The sequence below is a fragment of the Triticum aestivum genome, chromosome 7A, assembly GCF_018294505.1.
Source record: "Triticum aestivum cultivar Chinese Spring chromosome 7A, IWGSC CS RefSeq v2.1, whole genome shotgun sequence".
NCBI lineage: Eukaryota > Viridiplantae > Streptophyta > Magnoliopsida > Poales > Poaceae > Triticum > Triticum aestivum.
This window is the reverse complement of record NC_057812.1, coordinates 380086333-380093252: the sequence shown is the minus strand read 5'-3', so window position 1 is coordinate 380093252 and position 6920 is coordinate 380086333. Positions and strand designations below refer to the sequence as shown.

Below are 6920 nucleotides of genomic sequence, written 5' to 3'. Positions count from 1 at the left end.
AACCTGGAAAAGCTACTAGTCCAACCCATCTCATCCTAAGCTATGATTCGCTCAGTGCACGTGTCCAGCAGGAGCACAGCCAACCAAGCCCACCTCTCTTCAAAAATTATTTTCCTTCTCTTGCTCCTTGGGCCTAGTATTTTTTCTACTAAAGCTCATCTAGTGATCACACCTCAAGCCCAGGCGCATGGCCGTGCTCATCTCCTTCCTCTGCACGTTCAATCTGGAGCAGTGGAGCAGGAACATAACAGAAACGGCCATGGCTCCCCACTTCTTCCTCTTCTCCTCCCACTCAATTCATTCCTCATTACGACTTGCCACCAATACAAAAATTATTGAGGAAGGTCAAGAGAACTCATTCAGGGAATTAAAACTCAATTTTGTTGCTTTAATTGGACGCACGAAGCCGTGAAACGTACACGCACAAACTGCCATTATTGGCCATGATGAGCTCTCTTGATCTCCATCTCCCGGGCTCCCCTTTCTCTATAAAAGGAACCATGAGGAGCGCCTCGAAGCCTCCCACCTCCTCTCCAGAAACCCTCTCCATCTCCCTCCCCATGGTTGTCAATTTGTAGCCGGAGTCCCAAGTCCGTCGCAGCTTCCGACGAAGTTTCAGTCACATATGGTGAAGCCCCGACCCTTCCTATCATTTATTCTCTCTATTTGTATTTTGCGCACCTCCCTGAACCCTTGAACCTCTCGAATCCACAGCCGGAGCTCACGAACGGCGACGAGTACATCCAAGCGGAAACTCCGGCGAACTCCAGCGGTTCACACGGCTTCCCGAGGACGAATTGGTCGTCAACAACGACATCACCTTCATCACCGCGTCCGCGTGGTGTATTTCACCGTCCGCCTTTCCTACTCGGCGGAGCACGCCCGACCGGACCTCCTTCCCCGGTGAGCATTCTTTCTTCCGTCTCTCGATCTTTTGATCGATGCATGTGTGCTGTTAAAGAAAACGAAGGGAACTCAGCCAGTAGGGGCATGACTCGTAGCAGCCTAATCTAAATCCCGTAATACATTTTCAGGAAAATATCTAAACTTCGGAAAATCATATCTCCTAAACCGTATGTCCAAATTCGACAAATTTTATATCCCCGGATTCCTTGGAACATCTAGTTTATTATAAAAATTCGAGATCTCAGTTTTTGGCAAGTTAAAATTTAGTTCTGATTTAAATGTTAAATTGAGTACTTTTGCTATATCTTCTAATCTATAAATCATATAAAAATGTTTATTATATGAAAGTTCGATCTTAGGACATCACCTTTCTGTTGGAACTAATGGCATAATTTTTTTCAGCAAGATTTAGTCAGTGTTTTGACATCAACACCTTAATTTGACCTTCTCGATCATTGTTTAATAACTTTTGACACGAAGATAAATCTTTTAGATTGATCCCTAGAAAACCTCTCTGGCCATATGCCATCATCATACAAATTTGGACTTAGGAAACGTTACATAAATTTTTGTAACATAAACCTTATGGCATCAACTCTACCTATCATTTTCATTGGACCCAAGTCAAATATTCCAATCAAACCCATTATAGACTTTGTCGTAGAACCTTGCCTCACAACTCTTCAAGCCGTGATCTTCACTTTGACCCAACCCCATAACAAACCCTATATCATATTTTCATTCTTGATCTTATCTCAACCCGTAACCAAGTCCTAACAACTTATGTAGGAATGTTTTTATTTTTATTTTTTATTTTGTATTGTAATTTGAATATTTTATTTGGATATTTATTTGGATGTTGTTGTGTGTTAAAGTACTTTTTTATATCGTTAGATATATCGTAACGAGAAGGAGAGACGACTCAATATAATATTTCATCTTCATCAATAGTACAAGGCAAGTTACATCTTGATCATGCCCTTTTATACCTATGTTTTATATATATGCATTTAGTCCTTTGATGTAGGGTTTGCATGAATATTTTAGTTGGCTATATTATAAACCCAGTAGTGCAATGAGGTAGGTCTGAGCCTTTACTTCTTTGTCACCAATGTTGTAGGGATTTTGCTATGCCATTGTAGACGGGGATTGGTATGTGAGATCATGAAAGTTGCGAGTGAGATAATAATTAAGGGTAACCTTAAGGTGGAAACATTAACACACATCTGGATGGATTGGTAAGGGGCACCCTGGAGAAACCAGTGGACTTGCCCGGGCACCCTGGAGAAATCAGTGGACTTGCCCAGGGGATCCCGGAGTACCCGTGTGATGACCCTATGGACTGCCACCCAGGCTCAAAGGGATTCATCAATTTTTCATGACTAGAAGCTTACCTGCACAACCACAAGCTATTATGGGCTCTGGCTTAGTTGAGTACGTTGTGTGACCTCTTACCGTGGTAAACTAGCAGATGTAGTTATATATGTAGGTGTACCGGTCTACCCAGGGTTAAGAGGGAACACTTCAGAAAGACTATGTCTCGATCTTCCGATTCTCAAACACCAGACAGTGTGAGGACTACAAAGGAGGTGATCGAGTCTTGTGGGGAAAAGTCTGCAAACCTCTGCAGAGTGTAAAACTAATCGATTAGCCGTGTCCCCGGTTATGGACAATTTGAGCATCTGGAAAGTGGGAATTGAGCAATCTCATCACTTTTAATTAATTTAATGGGTTTTAATGAATTTGGGTATAGATTGAATGGAGCAACCATCTCAATCATATTATGATGAATTATGTAGTAACAATATGATATTCTTTTGAGGATAGGGAAAATCAGCTTTATGTAAATTAAATTTAGAACCATCCACCAGCCATATTGCATGTATAAATAGGACATTTATTCATCTTGTGGTGTGACTTGCCAGTACATTCAACTTACTGACCTACACGGCTGCAACATATTATGTTGCAGGTATTATCCCACGAGTAAGTGATACGATAGGGTTACGGTCCGCACTCAACTTGCCGATGACGTTGATGAGACTCCACACCCATTTGCCTGTTTCCGCTGAGATTCTTAAGGTATATATCAATTTTTTTGTTACTTATACATGTGATTGCACTTTGATATATACATTGATGTACTGTGTGTGCTAGCATACTGATCCAGGGATAGCACAGATACACAGTGACTTGACCGTCTGAGGTCGGGTCGCTACACTCAACAAAATAACTATCATGTGATTGAAAATTAAAATCATGATGACATGTTTCATGGTTATCATTATTTAATATAGCATACATGTCATCACCATAATCATCATAGATAGCAACTTTGTTACCATAGTCAATTGAAACCTCTTCCAAAATAGTGGATTCATCATTAAATAAAGTCATGTCCTCTCCAAATCCACCTTCATTAATATAATCATCATAAATAGGAGGCATGCAATCATTATAACAAATTTGCACATCAAATCTTGGGGGACTAAACATATCATCTTCATCAAACATAGCATCCCCAAGCTTATGGATTTGCATATCATTAGCATTATGGATATTAAAGAATTCATACCACTACTGGAGGATGCTGCTAACGCGACACTACGATCAGAGACCCTGAGAGAAACTATGTGCGATGCAATGATCGCAAACGATGGTGTAGGAAAACCGTCAAAAATGTATAAAACGTTTGCGATGACGGATGCATCAAACACGGTTCAGGTTTTAGTTGCGTGTGCGATGAAGGGCATACGGTTCAGTTTAATTAACTATTTGCGATGAGGTGGAACAAAAGAAACAAGCAGCCAGATGGAGGTGTGTGCGATGTACAACATATAGTTCACTCGGATGAACTGTTTGTGATTAGGCAACACAAAAGAAACAGACAGCACGATCAAGGTGTGTGCGATGTACAACATACGGTTCACTCAGATGAACTGTTTGTGATTAGGAAAGAGAACAAAAACGGTTCAATATAACAAGATGTGTGTGATACGCGACAAATAGGTCTGTAATCAGAAATATGTGCGAAGACCAATAATAACACAGACGATTGCTTCTAATAAGACGTATGTGATATGCTCTATCTACACAACATCTATTGGCCATTGTGGGACGGGCGGTCATCCGGATACGTGGCATACAGTTGATCCATCCAACCTATTTGTGATGGAATAGGCCGTGTGTGTTGTGGGCAAACGCTTGCTAGTATTCAACCGTTTGGGATTGATGAATTCATCATCGACGGGATCCCTAGTGTGGTCCGTGTTCATCTGATCATCATCTACTTCTTGTGCTAGCTCGATGCTAAGTTTCCATTAATTGATGGCTTTTATGAACACGCCACCGTTTCCCGCCATTTCCTCACCTATTTCCTGCCACCCTGCTATATTGCGCATAGGGGGCGCGTGACACATGGAGGCAACAAGCGTAGCCTATAGCACATCCACCTTTTCCAAGCATGCCAACCCACCAAAGCGCCGCCTCTGCCATCAATCTCGTCGACAAGGAAAACGAGCAGGCGCCACGGCCCGTCGAGGCCGAGGCGCTCCCCGGCAACGCGATGGACGATGTTGTGATGCGCGTCATCGCCAGGGTTGAGCAGACCTTTGGCGCATGGCGCTTGAGCGCCGCAGATCAAGATACACATGTCAGCGCCGACGGGCTGCAGCTCGCCGCACAACATGATCGATGGCACGCCGTAGAGCAAGCTAGGTGCGTCCGCGCCGATAGGCTGCGGCTCACCGCACGGCGAGACTGTTGGAACGCCGCAGAGCGAGAGGCATGGCGTGCTGCACGGCAAGAGCGGATCCATTAGTGCTTGCCTGATGTCGACACGGCATCACAGTTGGGTACACGTCCAGTCAGTACCCCCATTCCTTGCCAGGAGTGGGAAGAGGCCCTCAGCGCCATACTTGTACCAGATGCCGGCCACGCCGTACTTGCACTAGACGCCCGCCGCGCCATTCGCATGGGTGCCGACATTCGCCTTGTCCGTGGCCCGCTGGATGCCAACGCGCTGGTCCATAGGCTCGACCGCCTCCTTGGCCTAGGTGTGCACCTGGGCGCAGTAGAGGAACATGGCCGTCACATCCTCGAGCTAGTGATCTTCGATGAAATAGCCAACTTGGAGCTCGAGATCGCACTCCAGATGTACCGCGAGCGTGTCGACCGCTTGGACGAATGCCTGCACGAGTTCAGGCAGAGCCAAGAGCTACCCTAGGCAAGGGCTGCTGGTCATGGTCTCATGGACGCATTTTATTTTGAAAAGTTGTTTCGACGTGGATAGCTTTGTATTCACAGCAATCGTAGCTCTGTTTATTGCTTTGTTTCAATATGTGTACTCTGTTTTTTATTCTTATATGGTCTGTTTCAATGTGTGTGTATACGCTACGCTTTCCATTCTGTATATACGTGGATGATAACAGCTAGATTCAAATTAGTATACAACATAAATAAAAAATGGAATTCATAATATATATATATATAGGTAAAATGTTTGGGACACCTAGGTGCCTGGGCACCTAGTTGGTTTTTCATTAATGCCTCGTGGATTCAAACCCATTAAATTTTGCATGCAAGATTTTTCATATGTGATACTCCCTCCGTTCCAAAATAGATGACCCAACTTTGTATTAAAGTTAGTATAAAGTTGAGTCATCTATTTTGGAACGGAGGGAGTACTAGCGTGCATGCAATTGTTTCCAAACAATAAATACATTCATAACTTCACTTCCATGCACGATCGTCCTTTATTCTTTCCAAATTAAAAATATATATACCTTAGTACAGACAACATGCTTGATATACCCCAGGTACGGTAGATAGAAATGATATACCAAAGAAATATGCAAAACAAAGGACATACGTATGGAGTACTGATGGAGATACATGGTACGTTGAGCTCAAAGGATATACGTAGGTTTCACATACTCTCCACTATATATGGAGAACCGATGGAGATACACGATGTTGGGCTCGATGAAAAAAATATACCCACATACGTATGGTCTCATACTGTGGGTATATAATACCTTGTAATTTTCTTAAAGGTCTTGAACATGTCTGGGTATATGATACCTTCAATTCTTAAAATATTTACATTGAGTCGCAAGTTTTTGTATGGATGTTATATTCTATTCCCGCAAAAAATGGACGCTATATCCTAATTATCTGGGTCATTTTTTGCGGGAATAGAATATAACGTCCATACAAAAACTTGCAACTCAATGTGAATATTTTAAGAATTGAAGGTATAATATACCCAGACATGTTCAAGACCTTTAAGAAAATTACAAGGTATTATATACCCACAGTATGAGACCATACGTATGTGGGTATATTTTTTTCATCGAGCCCAACATCGTGTATCTCCATCGGTTCTTCATGCATAGTGGAGAGTATGTGATACCAACGTATATCCTTTGAGCCCAACGTACCATGTATCTCCATCAGTACTCCATACGTATGTTCTTTGATTTTGCATATTTCTTTGGTATATCATTTCTATCTACCGTACCTTTGGGTATATCAAGCATGTCGTCTGTACTAAGGTATATATTTTTATTTTGGAAAGAACAAAGGACGATCGTGCATGGAAGCGAAGTTATGGATGTATTTATTGTTTTGAAACAAATGCATGCGCGCTAGTATCACATATGGAAAATCTTGCATGCAAAATTTAATGGGTTTGAATCCACGAGGCATTAATGAAAAACCAGCTAGGTGCCCAGGCACCTAGGTGCGCCAAACATTTTACCTATATATATAATAAAATATCATCACATATACGCAATGATACTTAACTACTAGGTACAATGCATAAAATTGAAAACAAACAATACTAAAACTAATTATCCCTCCTAGGGCCAATATTTCGGCAGCCCCTCGCTAGCAGCTCCCTGGTGCGTGGCATCTTCCCAGTGCGGAGGCAGTACTCCAACTCCTCCGCCTCGCACTGCTTGACGTACCGATATGCCTCTTGCTGGCGTACGCGCGTGGCCGATCTTGCC

At 42.7% G+C, this 6920-nt stretch overlaps 1 long non-coding RNA gene across 1 annotated transcript; it reads left to right on the top strand.

The window, feature by feature from the left end:
- The first annotated feature begins 501 nt into the window (after positions 1–501).
- LOC123149405 (uncharacterized) lies at positions 502–1864 on the top strand. Its single transcript, XR_006474620.1, has 3 exons — positions 502–628; positions 715–903; positions 1801–1864. It is a non-coding gene; the product is annotated as an uncharacterized lncRNA (long non-coding RNA).
- The last annotated feature ends 5056 nt before the right edge of the window (positions 1865–6920 follow it).